A 20,365-nucleotide genomic window follows, 5' to 3' on the forward strand; every position below is an offset into this window, starting at 1 on the left:
GAACAAACCCATCTCTGCAAGCTAAGCTAAAACATGTTATAGGCGGTTAGTTTTCGGAAAATTTATAAAAAGAAAAAAAAAAAAGAAATGTGATGTCTACTATAACAGCTATATTTTTTCATAATTATAATTATATATAATTATAAATATAATTATATCATTTTCATCATATGACCTAATAAACTGTTTAATTTCTTCCTTATGTAGTACAGTTGATTTTCGTAAGAATTATATTTTGATTTGGTTTGGAATAAAACTGACCATTAATGGTGCGCTTGAGTACTTTGACTACAAAAATGTGAAATATTGATTATAATATTTCAAATCCAAGAGTTAGAGAACGGTAATAACCAGCGTACACCACAAGAGAGCAGCAAACGTGTAATAACGACATGAAAAGACTGACGAGGTCCAGATAGGACTTGTAAAACGGTTTACATAAAATGATTATTTCGCAAAATATATTCACATTTTCTTCACAACACAGTCACACACAGTTTCACTTGCACCAGTCATCAATATTATAGATTTGTAGCCAACCGTCAAAAAGCCAAAGCGTTTAATTTGTATTTATTTTATTCAACACTTTTGAACTCCTACATTCTAAAAGCGTAACTTCATCTCAACAACCACTCAGACCATTATAAAGTCCCTGTTAGTTTGAAGTTCACAGTGGTGGATGTCAAATCTGCTGCGGTCAGAGGTCAAACCCAGCCTGGTTGTAAACACACGCACAGATGTAACCTTTGCTTTCGTTGGGAAATTTGTAGCCTGTCAGCAGTTTTCTGCACTCCACCCATCCCCTGGCGACGTGGTGAGCAGGGTGTCCCCATTTGAGGCACTAAGACCCCGTCGATCCGCCGGCTCCCCCCTGACAGCTGAGATTCGTTCTGCTCTGGAGGCAGCTGTCAACTGGAGCAACAGCTGGGCATTTTGGAGGGAATGGTGGACGTGAACCAAGCGGGTCGTCGCCGCCTGACCTCCGACGGTGGAGACCTCAGCGGTCTTGTCAAAATGAACTGACCAGTGAGTGTCAGGAAAGTGTTTTGGAGGAACATGTTCTTTTTAGAGCTGCACAAGTGGTAAATATTAAGAATTATTATTTGTCACCAAAGAATCAAACTTCTTTCAATTCTTCACTCCTCTTCCTCTTCCTCAAAGTGTCAGCGCTGAGAGGTCATGACATCTTCAGGGTCACATCACTCTGCAGCCGCGCCCACAGGCCAGGCATTTGTCAGTTTACCCAGGGTCAGGTGCCCAGAACGTGTGCAGCAGTTTGGCCACTCGCTCGTCGCAACTGTCGGACGTGTTGGCCGCTCTCTCGCTCAGCTGCCCCCCACTGCACGGAGGGGGTGGGAGAGCATCATGCCAGCCCGGGTCCTGTTTGTCAGGACGGTTGGCGGGAGCAGCCATCACTTGACTGGTACTGCCTGGCACTTGCTCGCTCCCCGAGGCATCTTCAGGCAAATGTGTGTATGTGTGTGTGAGAGAGAGAAAGAGAGAGAGATTCAATAACTATTACATATTACATTCACCCATAACACTTGTTTGTCGTCTCTTCCCATTAATATACACTTATTTATGCAAATATCCAACACCTTATTTTCGTTTATATTTAAGGATTCCCTCTTTAATTCTCACGTTATGGGACAATGACCAGCGCCACCAAGCCTTGGTGATCCACGCCATGCGATGAAAATGGTGTCAACGAGTTTACTCCCATTCTTGCTGATGGTAGGAAACCAAAGGTCACGAACTCATGAATTGAATTCAACATGTCGTCCACAATTGAGAGACACTCCCACCACCAGCACTCAGCATAATGGAGTCGCAGCACTAGTAACAGTTACGAATTAAACTGGGACACAAAATCCAATGATCCAGACTATGAATGAAATATTTTTTAGCTTCTGTCAAATGAGACTTTTGTTAGTATAACTTCATTCGCAGGTTATGGCAAGCTAACTTCATAAAATAAGCCAGTCTTCAGCAGAAACTGGGTTTGACCCTTCAGCTGAGGCGCACCTCAGGGCTCAATATTGAGAACCCTACTGTTCTGCATCCTGCCACGCGCTCTCTCCTTTCTCTCCCCCTGTTCTGGGTGTTTCCACCATGAGCAAATTTCTGTTTGCTCCTTATTCATCCCACTGCCCTGTGAGTTTTTTTTTTTTTTTTTTACCTCCACCTAACTTTGTTGTTTTTACTGGACTTTATTAATCACCATAATGTTTGACTGTTGTGTTTGTGTTTTGTGCTTATGGACTTGTTCTCCATGAGTGATATCGCCATGTGATTGTGTTTGTTTGTATTCTGATTCTTATTTGTTCTTTTTCCACTTTTTCCCCTTGATTCTGTTCGTGTTTTACTCCCGGTTCGGTGACGCCTTCAGTTCTTCCTGTGTTGCTTCATGAATTAACAAATTAACTTGTATTCTCCTTGCACTTGGGTTCCGTGCTCATGCGGTTCCTGACGGCTCTGTGTGTTTATATAGTATTTTGAATTTTCCACGAGCACGAGTTATTGTTCTGTATAGTTTAATCCTCATTTACTTCCTTGGTCCTGTTTGTTTCTGGAGTTAAATCATAATCTGCAGTCAGTCTTCCTGCTGACCAGAAAAGACAACCGCTTGTGTTATGGTGCTTCTTATTCTTTAGGAATAAGAACACACCCAACACAGTGGATTATGACACTCCATGCACTCAAGTATTCTCTCTCAAATTCTTTTTAAATTGACTTGGTTGATAAGTGAGGCTTCTCCCATCTGTGTCCTCACTGCCCTCCATAGTGTCTGTACCTTTTTTCACTGTGAGCAACTAGACTAGACATCCACCAGTGTTTAAATCTCACCCACCGGTTGAGCGACCACATAGTTCACCACTTCAAGGTGTCATTGACCCCTTTGCAGGATTTTTTTTAAGCAAGGCGCCATCGAAGAGAAGGACAGAAAAAATCTGTAAATAGGTCGAACTCAAAAACAATGGAAACTTGGGCTGTGAGTGGCCCCTGTGCCGGACTTTAGACACACCGATGTGTCTGAGCCATTCTCAGGATTTTTATTTCTTTTTTTGGACAAAAAGTCGGCAATATTTTATATTTATTTTCCCTCCCACATTTGTCATCGACGCACGACTGAAACAGAGAGAAGAAAAGTCGAACCTTTTGAATCAACAATGTGTTTTTGTGACTCGAATTATCTTGGCAGCCTTTCTCGGTCACTTTGGCCATATTTCTGCACCAACTCGAGCCAAACTTGAATCGTATTGAAGCAACAAAAAAAAAAAAGGTGACACTGTTAACGGCCACCTTTCCGAGGACGTCATCCCAGCATGGCACGAAGAAAATGATATCACTGCGCCCCGGCGGGGGGTCTGCGTTCGTCTGAGAGCCGTGTTTTTAGTCTGCAAAACCAACTCGTACCTCTGGACCTTAAACAGAACCAGACGTGAGAGCCAGTGCAGCAGGGTGGAAAAACTCTTGCCGGGTAATAATCACTACCAGGGGGACAATTTCAACTTAACCCAACTCTTTATTTCACTTTTTAAGTACGTGCGTCTCTTTGCTTTTATTGGGGCTGGGTGTGTCCAGGCTGGATGGGTGTGTTATCTAATCCCAGCCCATCAATCTTCTCTAATCCTGGGTGCTTCCTGAAAGCGTCGCTGTCACTACAGCAATGTCCGTCCGATTTATGACCTCACAAATGTTGGAAAACATTTGGCCGCTCAGTGACTCATCATCTTCGGACAGTAGGAGTGTAAAGTTGCAAAGAAAAAGCTGAGATGTGCAGAAAAAAGGCGTCGGCCTCTTACTGCCACTTCAATCCTCCGCTTGTTCCCGGACACACAACAGGATTAAGCTGTTGGAAGACGCTGTAATACAAAACATGATTCACCGTCCACTTTCCAGTGCTGCGCCAGACCAGAGGTGGGCACTTCGGTGTCCGACAGGAAGCGAAGACACACAACGTAAAACACACACGCAATCTGCCGGGGAGAGTGGGCACGCAAGCCCTGGTGAGCGGGAAATAGGTGTGAGCAAGAAAAGTGGTGTGTGTGTGGGAGAGTGTGAATATGTGAGTGTGTGTGTGTGTATTTGTAGAGTTTTTGCAGTTGTGACAGCTGGGATGAAGGAGTGGAGGCGGCGTGTGTGATAGGAGGAGGTGCCAACAGAGCAAGTGTCTCTTTATTTTCATCACACACACACACGCACAAGTGTCTGTTGGTGCGAGTGTGGGTACAGGTCCATGCGCAGCGTGTACATCTGTGTTTGTGCCCGGCAATATCATGCTAATTTGGTTTATATGTCAGAAACCGTCTGATCCCGCGTGATGAGAGAACAATATGGAGCCCGAGCAACAATGTATATAGCGTATGCTAATCTCCTCCATGTTTACACCATAGAGTCAGTAATTAATGCTTTATTTACCGCCAAAGGGTCAAACGGAGCGGCGGCAACTGCAAGCTAGCGCCTTTGCTAATAATAATGAGCCCTTATTTTCCATGAAAATGATCAGTCTTTACTGACAAGCCCAGAAGTGCTGACCTTAAATCCAGCAACAGCTAAAAACAAGAAGTGACTATGAAGGTTAGCCGCAGTAAGACGGAATACATGTGTGTGAATGAGAGGGAGCTAAGTGAACAGGTGAAGTTACAGGGTGTAGAGATAAAGAAGGTGGGGGATTTGAAGTACTGAGGCTCAACTGTCCAGGGCCATGGAGAGTGTGAGAAAGAGGCGAAGAAGCGGGTGCAGGCAGGATGGAATCATTGGAGAAAAGAGTCAGGTGTGATGTGTGACTAAAGGGTGTTGGCAAGGATGAAAGGGAAAGTGTACAAAAGGGTGTTCAGGCCAGCAATGTTGTATGGTTTGGAAACAGTGGCACTGAGGAAAAGACAGGAGGCAGAGCTGGAGGTAGCAGAGATGAAGATGCTGTGCTTCTCTCTGGGAGTGAGCAGGATGGATATGATCAGGAAGCAGTAGATCTGAGGGACAGCACATGTGCTCAGGTGTTTAGGAGACAGACTCTCCTAGATTGAGATGGTTTGGACATGTACAGAGGAGAGAGAGCCAGTACATTGGTAGGAAGGTGTCGAGGTTGGAACTGCCAGGCAGAAGGTGGAGAGGAAGGCCAAAGAAGACATTGATGGAGGTGGTGAAGGAGGACATGAGGTTTGTAAGTTGGAGAGAAGAGGAAGGAGAGGACAGCGAGAGAGCCGAAAGAGAACCATGTTTACAGACAATATAAGACTTTTTTTTTCCCAATAATTCTTCAGTATTTGGTGTAGATGAGGTCACTCCGCCGCTCTGGCCGTAATGAGCCATAGCACGGAGGCAGACGGGCGGCGATGAGGTCATCCAGAGCGAAGGATTAAGGCTGTGACAACTGGCGCTGGAGCTGCTGCCAGCGTTGACTGGGGCAGTTGTGCGGTGGGCACGGTCGCAGCACCAAACCAGCATTAGCCCACTGTTGTTTTTTCATTAGCCCGGCGCTGGCTGGGGGCACCGAGCGTCTTGCCAGCTCCACAGCGTGAACCGACAGTTGCTGTGGGGTCTTCACACTGCGCTGTCCTGGAACCTGGTCAAACACCCGTCTTCGCGGACAGAGAACCGCGGATCAGGTTTCCTAGCAAACTCACTTGCTAACTCAATTATAACCGGCTTTGATGTGGAGCGTCGGCGTCAGGACAGATGTCATTCGAGGCAGTGACAGACGGAGCGAGGGTCAGAAGAGGGTCCACCGAGGAGCGGGCCAGGTTGAAAGACACACGTAAACAGCGCGTCCAGCGGACGCCTGATATTTGTCTACCCGTCGACGCGTCGTACATCTGCTGACAATTACAAGTGAAATGAAATAATCCTGATTAATAGCCGCCGTCGCCGCCTCACAAATCCAAAGCAGAGTTTGGTCGTTAAATCTAAAACTGTTAGCTGCACTACTGAGACCAATTAGCATAACATGGCTGCACAGACTCTTCTTTGCTTTCGCGACATGTTTTCTCAATTAAGCGCTTCACCTCCACCGTCTCGCTGCAAACATCTGCTAAGACATTTGAAGTTTTCATAAGAGCATCACTTTTTTTCTATTTACGTAGAACACATGATAATAAATAATGATTGGAGCTAGTACCTTGAACAGGAAGACTGCTCTGTGTCACCTTGTTCTCTTCTGTTAGGGGCACCGGACCGGTCTCTCTGGCGCCGGAACACTATTCTGACTAGCTGACTTTCACTTGTCACCATGACAAAAACAGTTGCTGCATACAACATTTAATGTGGCCTTATATTGATAAACGGCAGGTGGGATGCGGCCTGCCGACCATGACTTTGACTTTCAGTAGTATTGGTCGTCCACTGAATCTGCAGTTTGCAAAATACAGACCTTTAACTGATATTTTGAACAGTAAAAAATAATTCTATTGAATGATATAGGAGTGAAAGTTACACAAATCTGTTGTGACCAGTAGGGGGCAACACAGCTGAATAGAGACTTGTGTGTGAAGTGCTAGCTTCTCCGGTGACTTCTGTCACATCACTCTGCAACATGCATGTCACTACACATCACAACTCAAATTGATGTTCTGCCTTCTTTTGAATTTTCCTCCTATCACACATTGAGTTTGTCCTCTGTTATCATTTAGTGTTTTAACATATATTTTTGTCATCACAGATTTTTTAAAATTAATTTAAACCTTCCTTTTGGAACATATTTTCAAATAAATATATCAAAAATAAAAATCTAGCTGCTTGTTTACATTTAAGAACACACTTTTCTTTATTTATCTTAAGAGACCCTGCATCGTTCACCCACCTTTAGGTCAATCGGAGTTCCAAAATATGACAATATTGCTGAAGGTCTGGACTCTTCACTGGCTTAAATCTCATCTCTGGAAAACCCTTTCCAAAACTACACCCACCCACATGTGTGAAGACAAGTTTTAGCCGGAGAGCGGTGACAACTAAAGCGTGACAACACATTATTAAGTCCCATATCTAAAACATCCCAGTTTTACCGTATTTATATCATGATTGCGGTTCAAAATATTGAAAAATCAGACTCTTGAACCGGCAACAAAAGCATTTCACTGTGAACGTCATTACTTTCCACTGACTTTAAAGGCTCTTATGACATCAAAACTGGACCGTACCTTCGCTTTATCAGCCTGTATCACGACCATGCAGCGCAATCAGGAAACTGTTCATGAACCCTCGCACTTATTCTGCAGCAGTTCTCTTAATGTGCGGCCAAAGCAACGCAAAAACATGTTTGATGTTAACAAAATCTGCCGGGAAGTCCCCTTCTTGTTTGCTAACCATCAGCAAATGTGTCCTATAATTCACAATCTGCTTCATTTAAAGGCAGACTAAACCCAGAAGTCTGACCCAGGGATTTCACCCACACATGAAATGAGCACCACATTTCGTCCAAAAATACAAACAAATTTGAGACAGAATTGAACTGGAGAATCATCCCAGTCAAAGTGTGAGAGTGTGGAACGGTGGTTTTGCGCTGTCTGCTATATCTCAAGGAGGTGGGGGGAAGCTGAGAGAGAGACACACACACACAATGATACCAATATAATGAAGCACCGCTGACACAAAGAGGAGACAAAAAACATATTTTAAAAAGTGAGCATGGGGAGAGATGGGCCTGGAATCAATAATCCGCTTCGGCGAGAAGTGGGGAGCGAGTGAGTGGAAGGCGCCTGAGGACACCAGACCGCATCCTTCCTTCCTGTGAGGCAGCGTGGGGACGGGCAGGGCCACCAGGAGGGGTCACTTTGCTAGTGACTAACTTCCTGACGGGGTCAGGGTATAAGTACGTCCGGGTCAAAAGAGGAGCCACCTGACCCTGGGAGTCTCGACAAAGTTCAGCGGGAGCCAGGTGGGAGCAGGCAGATGGGCTCCGGAAGATTCTACTGAAGGGTCAGGGGCTTAGCTGCTGAGCATGTGAAGAGGATGCAAAACTGTTTTTCCCCCTAATGTTTGGCTCTTATAACATTATAGGACCTGCAGAGCATAAAGAGTCGGGGGAAGGGGGAGTCTCGCCAAGACTAGATGGAGAGATGAGAAGTTATGTTGCCTTCAAAGTTCCGGTGACATTGAAGGGAGCAGCCTGCAAGCCATGTTGCAGTGGATAAAGTGATGAAATGCAAACATGTTTAGAGGCATCCAGGAATTCAGCTGAAGCTGCCTCGGAAGGATGCGGTGCAGAACTGAAAGCTTCAGCTCTATGGGCTTTATTTAGGGGGAACATGGCAGCTGCCTCTGACGGGAGTTCTGCAACGCTGTTCCTCCGACCCTTCTAATGAGTGACGTTCACTGACGACAGCTGACCGACGGCGGCTTCTCCTCGGACCAGCTGATCCGAGTGTCCTTGTCTTTGAGAGCAGAGAAAGGCTGCGGCGATATCCTTGAGATGCAGTCTAACCACAATCCCCACATGGGGACCAAATAAACTTCAGATGTGCAAGAGGATCCTCCACCCCCACTAGGTCTGGAAACCACAGAAACACATGGCAGAGAAGAAGAGAGCCATGGAAGGCCGGGGTTAGGGACGCACAGAGGATGATGAGATTCCTCATGTTCTCTGGAAGTTGTCAGTATTGAGGGGGAGATCGCAGATGTTTGTCATGAGGAAGAGGGAACAAAAAAGAAGTTATCAAAGGTCAGAAGTTTATGGACGAGAGGAACATGATCAGCTGTGAAAGTTGCACAGACATCATAGTCATGTTTGTGTTTGATATTTGGAGCAGGAAGTGAGAGAGAGCCCAAAATAATATCAGAATGGGAAGCCAGTGATGAAAGCTTTTTTTCAGCAACTGAGAAGATGACATGAACTCGCCACACATCTTTGGGCTCCTCTCTGATATTATTATTAATATTGAAACAAAGATAAATCTACTTTTTTTGAGATCACCCTGAAAACACATGTTGCCTTTACATTAAATTTTTCTTTCCTCAAGATGTTAAAAAATTCAGTATTTAAGAATTAATAATAATAATAATAATATTTAGCTTTTTCCTCATAAAATATGCCCTTTTAAATGTTTACAATAGAAATGTAATTAATTATTACTCATATTTTTGTGGCACATATTAATATTATATTATGTTTCGTTTTATTAAACATTTTTACATTATATTATATTACATTATATTGTATTACTTTTTTATATTATTTTATTTGTTTTTTAAATAAAATTAACTTAATTAAAAAAAAAAAATGAAAGACAGAAAAATGCCTGAATATATAAATGAATAAATACAATAAATAAAAGCCACTTCATTATAGGACTTTTCAAAGCTATTGAATGAACTATGAATTTTACTCATAAATAAGATGTAATTTAACTATAAATTTAAATAGAACTGAATTATGAAAATGCAAACATAAAAGGGGGAAAATGTGTTTTGCGCTGACTGCACTAGGGCCTCATAAATTCCAGCAACTGACTGCAAGTTGTCCACGGGCCCCACGTTGCCTGCCTTCAATAGACGCCGTTTTGAATGGGGTTGAACTGGCAGCATCTGAACCTATAATGCATGTGTGTTTGTAATACAAGAGGACAGCTACAAACATCACGAATGCAACATGCCTCTTGTTCTTCTCCTCCAGAAAGAAGAATACTCATCACCCGTCTCTCCATCAATAAATCTTTATCTTGGTTTGCCATTACCTCAGTGACAATCAGACTTAAAAAAAAAGTTTCGTTCGGCTTGATTTGATTTATTCTCAAACCACATACCAGGCCTTTGTCAGATCATATATGCTGACCGACGACGTGAAGAAGGAAAAGCTCAAAATAAATCACAGCTCAACGCAGACAAAGTGGCGTGTGCTGAGCACATGGGCCGACGTCTGTTTATGATATGGCTTTAAGTTCGCATGGAACATGTCGCAGAGAAGGTTCTTCAGATAATCCTCATGTCAGCCTGTCGTGCTAGCGCTTGGCTTTTCAGCATCCTGCTACTTTTTGTGGACTGAGGTTGCGGCAGACAACAAATACAAAATAAATAAATTTATTAAACTCCTCCAAAGTTTATATATCACTTTTCAGAGCCCTGAACATGGCCACCATAATCTGCATTATCTTAACGCCCATTTATACGCTAGCCTTCTCTCCGTGCTCTGTATTCATTTCGTCCGTATTTCCAAACACTGCAGTACCACTGGAAACTGTAGGGGGCAGTGTTGCTGTTACTACCAAATATGTAGCTCTAATGAGACTTGAAGAAGACATTCCCCGTCCTCAAGTCACGATATATTTAACCGCCTCCCCGCCCACCACCTGCAACAATGCTAGCTCGGTTTCCTCTTTTGTGCAAGAGGTACATTATCAATACTATACTACGCCATGTTTGTTTTGGAGTTTATTGTTGTCATGTACCGGTAGTTTTGACTGTGGGCCTCTGCCCCTGGTGGACATATTGGTGAGCAACAATACCAACGTAAAGAACGCATGGAAGTATGTGATCAGTGATGGTAACGCTTGTAATGGACGGGTACTTTTTCTACGGAAAAGGAGCATAAAAAGTGAGAAAAAACACCTGCAAACAAAGTATTAGATGATCTATAATATGTGATCTTTCTTCAGCGCCTTGGCGAAAATAGCTTTTATCAAAACTGACTGACATTTCTGTGCTGATTTACGGCCACTTTATTGCAGTATTTTCCCGCAAACCGCCGAAATGAAAACACATTAGCTCGAAGCACTAAAACTGGTTTTACACAAACCCGCCGCCACAGAACCAGCTTCCCCCTTAATTTTCCGATTTCTGTTTTCGCAATCATTTCTTAAAGGAGTGTAAGGTGCCACGGCCAGTCTGCCATGGACGTGGGGGCACTCGCACTTACTCACAGTGGGAAGTATCCGTTTACCCCGGTCTACTCCACTCAATCTGGAGGGGAGCCCATAAAGCTGATGGAGGGAGGTGGTGGTGGCGAGGGAAGGGGTCGGGCTCCGTATATGTGTTTCCACTGAAACCCATTGAAACACTAGAAGTCTCATTTAGCAGATCCTGTTTTATTAAATCAACTGTGTGACAATGTTGGGTTGTTTCCACAACACGGGCAGGTACGGTGGGTGTGAGGTGGCCAGACAAAGTGTTCTTTGAGTGCTGCGGTCAGGCGCTTTGCCAGACACCTTTCCACACCTCACACTTGGACAGCCTCACTGAGCTCTCCAGCCTGGCACCGCGGTTACAGCCAAGAGGCTTCCACCGCTCCCACAACCGGTGTATCCAGCGCCACAGAGCTGTTCCTTCCCAAGCTGGGAGTCGTGTGAAGAGACGGATTTGTTGGAGGAGAGAGCAGTGTCGATGATGTAATAATATTGGCTTAAAAAAAAAAAAAAAAATCAAATTAATTCGAATATTTGTGCTGAATTAATCTCAATGAATTGCATTTTAATGGTATAAGAATATTTGCCACGAGAAGCCACATTTTTCAATTTGAATGAATTTGGTATATTACTGAATCAAATGATTTATTTTGCATCAGTTTGACAACAGCACAATAAATCACGATGGTGGCGAAGTTTTTATATCACCTTATATAAACTAAAGCTCTTTTAATGTTTTGAAAATATTTGTATAAGAATTTCAATTTTATTAGAATTTCAAGTACAGTCAGAGTAGTGAAAACCCTGGCCATTGTGAAGTGAAAAACATCCCTGAACCAAAGCAAACAGATGCTTTTTTTTGCTTTGGTTCAGGGATTCCTCCATGTTTGTAGTTGTTGTTATCATCCTAGCTGCCACGTGTCTTGTGCATCAGTGTGATCAGTGGACCAGGAATGTATATTTTAAGCAAGAAAAAAATGCTCAAGCAGATGCCTAATCGGGGCTGGCCTGCTTTCCAGGGTGTCCCCCACCTTGTAAACAAGAAGAGTATTTAGATACTGAAGAGTAAATACTGAAGAGTATTTACTTAAAACACGGAGCATAAAGTCATTATTATCATTGCAGTTTGATGAGAGAATGAGTGCAGGCAAGCGTGAGCGGTGTCTCAAGAGAACCAAAAATCTCGAGCCTGTTCAAGAGCTCATGTGGTGCTGTCAGGCTGTTTCATCTCACGTGATCGCTGAACCCCCCAAATGAGCAGTTGCCGTGGCGATGCGTCTGTGCACGCAGTCGTTAACACTTGCATGCAAACATTCACAGATAGACAGTCCCAGGAAAACACACTTGGCTGGAGAACTGGTCCAAATGGTGAGACTTCCGCGGGCGAGGCGGCACACTCCGGCCGGCAGGACTCACAAAAGGCTTCATTCTGTTCGGCCGGCTCCGTGTATGCGACATTGACATCGAGGCCGGGGTCAGCTGGAGGTGAAGTTGGTGGTAAACAAATATCATAGCATGCAAATATTGAGAAAGAACGGTCTTGATTCATCGACGCTCTCCAGCTGTGAGGTCACGTCGCAGGCAGACGTGGGTTCGTGGGCCAGGCAGCCGAGCCAGAACAAGATTTGAACATGTGTCACCATGAAAAGTGGATTCCACCAGTTGCTGCCATCCGCAGCCAGACCCAGATAATGATAAACCCTCCATTAGGAATACTTTAAATAGTCCGAAATGAGGGTGCGAGTCTCTGATGTGAGCGCATGAATCACCCGGCTGGGACGGTGGGACGTGTGCGGGGTGGTTGCGGAGGTGGGGGGGTCGGAGTGACGTGCTGGAAGTGAAGCACACAGATGTGGAGGAGCTGACGGATGGATCTGGGACAGATGCACGCTCCGCTCAAGCATGTGCAGCTGCGTCGACGCGCACATGTGTGTCCTTGTGTACGGGCCCAGGCAGAAAAGCCTGCACTGTATATTTGCTGAGTCCAGAACTGTATATGTTTGTTTGGCTCTTTTGGTTCTGGGAGTCCAAATGATGCAAACATGAGAATAAGGCAGGAGGTAACTGATGTGGAAAGCTTGCGTTCCTGTGTATTTTTCTTCCACTTCTGCTGTCAGTAGTTGCTAAAGAAACGTCGCAGTGAAGACATTATAACTCTGTCACTCCGGAGCAACATTTGGGAATTGAGTTTATCGAGCAGCATTGTTACACTGATGGCTACATTTAGAAATATAGTCATAGTCAATCAAATCAAAAGTACCTTACATCACTTACCACCATTTTTCTTTGTAATATCACTGAAATGTAATGTGACATTTGACGCTGAACAGACCAACATTTCTATTTATAAAATACATTTCAACAGAATAGACTATAATAGACTGGGTATTTACTGAAGCTAGTTACACTAGCTAATGCTAACAGAACAAATTGCTAAGTGTGAAATGCTAAAACTTGTTAGGCCAAAATTGGGCCGAGTAGTAAACATAAAAAAAAAAAAATACACCAAATATGAATAAATAAGACAATCAATTTTAGGCATAAATAATGTACAAACTCAGTTGGAAAAATAAAATATACTTCATATTCTATAATGATTTAATTAATAGATTAAATAAAAATAATAATAGTGATTTTTTTTTATGCTGGCGAAGGATAGATTTTCTTTTGCATAAATAAAATAATAAATTGCAGTATCCAGCAGGTGCACGAAGAACAAACAACGTAAATATGAATGATTTTTTCCACATTTTACACAAGTGTAAATAAGAATAAAATAATGGATTTTATATGTAATAGAAACAAAAGAAAATGAATAATGCATAAAATATGTATTTGATTTGAAGTCCTGGATACATTTGTGGTTGCTGTAAAGTTGAAAAAAATGATGGGGCTTTTTCAACTCTATACTTAAAGACGACAAATGAGAATGGATTTTATTTATTTATTTATATTTCGCCATTTGTTGTTTTAGGCCTCATCACCTGAAATCTAGTTAATAACCATCTCATTGCGCCTTATTACTATTGAGTTAGACTCTTTAGATACAACTCTCACCTTCATATTTGCTTAGCGTCTAAAAACCGAAACAATACATCTCCATAAGACTTTGTCGAACTGATGACAAACAGACCTGGCGAAAGACTTCCTCCTCTCTCTTTCTTTTCCCTGCAGCGCTCCGTCGATCGTCCTGTTGCGATGGCGCTCTCCTCCCGTGACTGGCCTGTCGCACGCCGCCCTGCTCGCGATCACGGTCTCATTTCATCCAAAAATCCTCCCGTCGGCTCGGCGAGTGTTTTACAGGCTCAGACGATGGAGTGTCACCGAGGAATAGTGCTTTGCCATCACAGCTTTAATGGTCCATAACAGCAGGGCTGGTGACAGAAAATCCAACATCACTCACAAGGTGCTGCGGATTTTGTCGGGAGACAGGAAGGGATTTTACTGTCTTGGAGCACGTGAATGTAATGACCTAAAACATACCTTAAGGTTGCTAATAAACAATTACTTGGATTACACCAGCGTGCCGCCTCATAAACACTGCAAATCGAAATTGCACCTGAGTTTTTGGCCTGTCTGCGAACGCTGCCAAAAACGACCTCATAGCAAAACCACGTCTGGCACACTGGCGCGGCGCCAGAGCGACTCAGGTTTTTCTCGGATTTAATCAAGATCAGGGAATAATGGGGATAAAATATGATGAATGTTATGAAGAGAAAACAGCAGCAGTGAGGTGGAAGAGGCTCCAGAGTTGGGGGCAGAATGTTCCGAACAAATCTGCAACGAATGATTCTCACCGAGAGAATAAGGCAAACAAACTGAAGACTTTCCGTTTCGGTCAATCCACAACAAATGTTCCTCTAAAGGCGCGTTCCGTGGCCTCCACAGAACCTCAGGAGAAGCTTTCTTTTTTCGCAATTCCTCTTTCTGGTTCGGTCAACCTTTGCCTCTTTCTGATCTTAATCTGAAGCAGTGTGGAAATTTGTTTTCAGCTGTAGATGAGCGTGACTTTTCCACGTAAGTCAGCGTCATCCTCTGGCGCTTAGGTTCTGTTCCAGAGGTGGTTGCCAGCAGACAGAAAACCGACTTCCTCCCTCCCTGCAGGTCGAGTTAGTAGTAGGCCAGTCTGCTGGGGACGGGTCTAAAGTTAGTGGAGCATCAATATGGCGGCTCGGAGGGACAGAATTGTGGCCCTTTATCTACTGTGGAAGTATGTTAAAAGCAAAAAAATGTTTGGGAGAGTCACAACGTCAATGTCAGTCTAGGCTCTGATTGGTCTATACTTGTTTGTTGCTATAGTGTTTCAACACATCGTGACTGGCGGACGGAGAATGTCCACCATTGTTATGTCTTCTTTGCATCTCATTAGACAGCAACACTGCTCCCATGGTTTCCGGTGGTACTGCAGCGTATTCGTAAGTTTTGTGGAAATGTGCAGAAATATGGCCAAAATGGACCCAGATTCCGGATCCGTACGTAGCATTCAGCATAAATGTGCCTTTATCGCATCAATACACAGACTTTACAATATATTTTCTAGAGCACATTTACTGAAAAGTTTGCGAAAAATTAAAATATTGTTACAGGGCTTCTAACAAAATTCACAATTTTCCACAGCGGACAACGATCCTGCGTAGATGCTAGCTGTAGCAAGCAATTCTGTGCTGAGTTATGATGTAAAGAAAAATGCAGTATAATTTCACCAATATGAGCATGAAGAATCTGCGATGAAACAAGTCCACAAAAAGTGAAGTGGATTTTTTTAGACGCTAAAAGTAAAAAATGTAAATTCAAACCTCTGTTGCCACACATTCAGTTGTTATCGTATTTTAGATTTTAGATATTAAGGTTTATTGTGTGATGGTTGCGCGAGTATTGACCCAGTTGAATGCCCCTGTGTTCAGTACAAAACCTACATTGAGTTGAACAGTTTAGAGCAAAACCAAGTCTATAAAAGTGATTAGTTTCTAAGTCAGAAAGTGTGAGTGCCATGCGCCTGAAGTCATTCAGCCGTTCATGAGCCGTGTCCAAGGTTTACAGCACCAGTAACACACCAGCAAAGCCGTCCAACACCCCTGACCAAATAAACACGCTGATCACCACCCGAGACCCACTCCGCGCTGGGCTCGCACAGGACCCCGGTCCAGGCTCCGAGGACTCGGCCCGCTGATGAATGTGTTCACCTTTGACTTTAACAAACAACAGGATACTCCATAAACATGCGTGCGGGCCAGACCCGGCTGCTCCAACACTACTGTCTCAGAGTCAAGGATAAGCAGCAGAAATAAATCCAATAAACGGACAATTTGCTCCTCGGCTCTGCAGTTACATAATTGAAGTGTATTAATCCCATTAGCGAAATGGTGTCCACTACCGGCACGGCCCGCAATCCTTGGGAAAAGTAGCAGAATGCATAATGGAATAATTTTCTAAGCCATGGCTGATAAGCAGCACATAACAGAGGGCAGCGTCTCCGCGCCGGTAGCAGAACCCAACCACAGTCTTCCCATTAGCGCAGTCAATGGGAGCCTTGTGGTGTTTATGTGCAGGGCTGGTGAGTAAGGCGCAGTGAGTGAGACGACAGGAATGATGGTGTTCCCAGGGACGCCCCGGGGGTCAAAAGGTCGCCGGCTAACACGGTGCTTTTGCAGGATTTTGCACATTCTCTTATTAAAGGAGGAAATAAAAACTCGTGACCTTGGTTTCCTGTAAATTACGCTGAGACTCTGAGTCACATTCTGTGTGGAGACCTTTTCTTTTCCATGATATTTCATCTTAAATATCCCTTCAATTGTGTTTAGCCCTTAAAAATGAATGTATAAAACATTTATTTAGATAATTATTTTATGTAAGTACTATTTTCTGACCAAATTACTTATTCATGGTTTGTGTTTTTCTTGGAGTCAACATTTTAATATTTGGCCATTAGATTTTATTTAAATTGACATTTTTTTGTATCAGATATTAATAAAAACAAACATTTATTCAGCTGTCCATCCAGACTTTTCTTTCTTTTGTTGGAATATTTCATCATTTTTGGGCAGAAAAATTTGCATTTGAAAAAAATCATGCTTTTATTTCCAATGGAAAACTAAAACTACACGTGTGCAAAATAAAAAAAAAAGTTATTGCATTTCATTTCACTGCGCTAAAGAAGAAACTACTTTGTTGGTTTTTCTGTTTATTCTTTTTGTTGTGAATTTAGAGTATATCATAAAAAATTCAAATGACTATAAAAAACATTTCAGCTGATGTGTAAATCATATGCAAACAAATCAATTTACTTGTTAAAATAAACAAGTAAACAAATACAAGCTGTATTAATATTACATTATTCTTATTTATTTATCATTTTATTTAGGTATCTGCCTTTCAATATCTAGCAATAAATAAAGTTTAAATAGAGACTGAATTTTCCAACTTCACAACAGGATAAGAACCCTAAAACAATAGGGATAACCAACTCAGGTTGGGGAATTTGACTTTGGACTATTCTGTACTATGTACAACAGTCTTTATTATAGAGTTTTTTGGCCAGTTGATAAGTTAAATGCCCAAGTGTTTTTAGCTTGTGTAGTAGGACAGAGCAGCCAGGTGGTCTCTCCTCAGTCTCTGTGACAATCCCGGCATGTTTCCAGAGGGATACAACACTAACCAAGTAGCCTTCTAAACTCAGTTACAATAGTTTTCCTCCTGATTTTCTCACATAATGCACATTCAATTATGATTTTATTCCCTGGAATATGTCCATAAATCTTACAGTGAACTTTGATCATTCATAGATTTCACTTTCAAAATTCCTTGTGCTGAGTCAGTGCCCTCGTATTAAGGTCAGCATTAAGAGGGGATAGCGATCACTCTGTTCGGTGAGTCCTGGAGTCGTAGCTCAGTAAATGTTGATTTCTTGGTGCACAACTTTGAGTTTCTCAACAAATAAACGCACCTCTGATATGTGTGAAAAAAGACAGTGAATGTTGCAACAGGACTGAGGCGCTGATGAGCATTTCTCAGGCCCACTGAGAGGATCAGAGCGGCCCCATCGGCGGAAGTGTGGGTGATCAGCCATCAGACCAGGACATGTGGTCGGGGTCATGGGTCATCTCACCCCCATCTTCGCTCCCCCGCACCACTGCACACAGGAAGTCCGAACAGGAATAAGCGCGTACACACACACGTGCTAGCGCACACACACAGAGCGGAGAGAGGAGTCTCCGCACTGCTCTTCCAGGCTTGACCCAGAAACATTCCCCCTGCAGCACCAGTGATGACCTGCAGCTCATAAACACGGCCCACCCAGAGAGAGGTGACTCGCCTGCAGCGGCCGCGTCCTGTGACCTGAGCCACTCAATAATGCTGACCTTGCATATCACTGATCTGTTCTTGCATCCGATGATTTTTCTGTTTTCAATCACGAGGAAAAGGTTGCATCTGCCATTTGAGGGATTCGTGATGATTGACACGTGAGCCGAGTTATTTTGATAGAATAATGATGCAGTTTGTAGCTGAATAACAAGCTGTAGCTTAAAAGGGTGGAGCTGCATCACAGAGAAGCGCCCCAATAACTGTTCTTTGACCCAAACAAAAATGGCTTCTTTCAGCCCAACTTTTCTTGCTTGTCCAGAGTTAGCAAACAGAGGTTGCTGCGGAACAGAGCGTGGATTATACACAGGATGTGTTTGGTTCTGAAAGATGTTAGGGGGGTGTTAGATGAAATAACAGTGTGCTGACTGTTCCGAATCCCACCCCAGATGCAGGCTTCATTAATGAGCGGCGGTCTGGTCGTGAACTTGTGGCCTGGTCAAATAATGAGTGTGTTTGTGTCGCTCAAAAGAGAAAAAAAAATTGTTCTCGCTTGTTTAAGTCGAGACTGAAAGCGTTTTGTTGGGTCCTTTGCTGATGTTTGTTGGTGTGTCCGTTTGAGTTGTTGCGTCGTGTGTGGAGCCAGATGTGTTGGGCACCTGCAGCTGTCAGTGAGGAGGCCGTCTGTGAGGAGCCACACCTGGGATGGGCAGCCCAGGTCCACTCTCCTCCAGAACCAGGCCGATAGTAGCACCATCCTCTGCACTTCATTTCATATATCCACTAGCCAAATATGAGGATGTGAATTCAAAACAAATCTGAGCTCCATGTAACGACAATAGTTTTGATGTTTACTATTCCATCACAACTTTTCTGTTCGCATTAAACCCATCTTTTATCTTTCTGCGACGCCGCAACTCATGTTCCATCTCCGTCCGATGAAACAATTTGAGTTTGTTTTTCCGACTCTGCAGTTGCTCATCTGTCGAGAGAAAATGTTCGCTGAGGAGCAGAACAGGTGGCCTGGTTTTTACATGTTCTTAAATGCATCACAATGATCAATATTAGTCTAAACGTGTTACTTGGAGCCAGCTTGCTCATTTACATTCACAGTCTGTTGGTTCAAAAGATTTGAGAAAAAATAATGTTCTTTTTCCTGGAGAAGAATTGCTCAACCAACCAGCCACAATATCACAGGGATTTCTTGTTATATTTAATGTTACAAAACTTCAAACTGAGCAAAATCATATCATACCACTGAACATATATTTTTGTAATTATAATCAGTTAAGCTCTAAGATTTAGAGGGGGGGTCATAATATTCATCATTTTGCCCTTTAATGTATGGAAAAGTCTTCAGAATCAGATTTGTTGCCATGGTCAGTGGGGATCACACCAACTAGGAAAGTGCTTTGGAAAACACGCAGTCAAAAACAAAAATAAAATAAAATAAAATAAAATAAAATAAAATAAAATAAAATAAAATAAAATAAAATAAAATAAAATAAAAATGAGTTTGAACATCAATAAGCTAATTCAAATTAAACATTGAGTTTAAAACCAGGGCTCATTCTCACAAGGGGCCAAAATGTTCGACAAAATCTGCACAAATCTGAGCAAAATTTATTTTTCGTAACTGCCGCCCTAAACAAAACATTGTCAATATTTATCAATATATATCTTTAAAACCTGCATTCTAAATTTAGCTTAACGTATCTCCACGGCTCACAACCGCACCAACACTTTTGTTTATAGTATAGCATTTGTAATCTGCTAATTTAGTTAGCTGCCTAGCTGGTCTCATGAAAGGACCTGGTGGGCCCAATTTAGCCCCCGAGCCTCGTCTCATGTAGATTTTAAATCTTGCTTTGTTGTTGCTCGGTTCCAACAATATGGAATCAGAGGCTACTTTTTCTATCCATCTCCTATACATTGAGCACAATGGTCCCAGACTCGGGGCAGCACATGTCAGTTCCGTTGGGCAGAGGGTCCATAAATAGTTCAATATAATGAGGATATTCTGTGAAAATATGGCAAAGTCCAATCCAGAGAAGTGTCAAATCCAGTTGCCCTCTTCATCCGTGTTTGTTTTCTCTTCTGGCAGAACTGATTTGAGGCAAACTCCCCTCACTGACAAGTATTGGATTGTAATGAGGCGGCTCGGGTGATAAATGAGTCAGCAAAGGTATTCGTACGTGTGAGGGGGGATTGTGTCGGGCAGCAGATCAGAT

Source organism: Synchiropus splendidus, chromosome 19, assembly GCF_027744825.2.
Source record: "Synchiropus splendidus isolate RoL2022-P1 chromosome 19, RoL_Sspl_1.0, whole genome shotgun sequence".
Classification (NCBI taxonomy): domain Eukaryota; kingdom Metazoa; phylum Chordata; class Actinopteri; order Syngnathiformes; family Callionymidae; genus Synchiropus; species Synchiropus splendidus.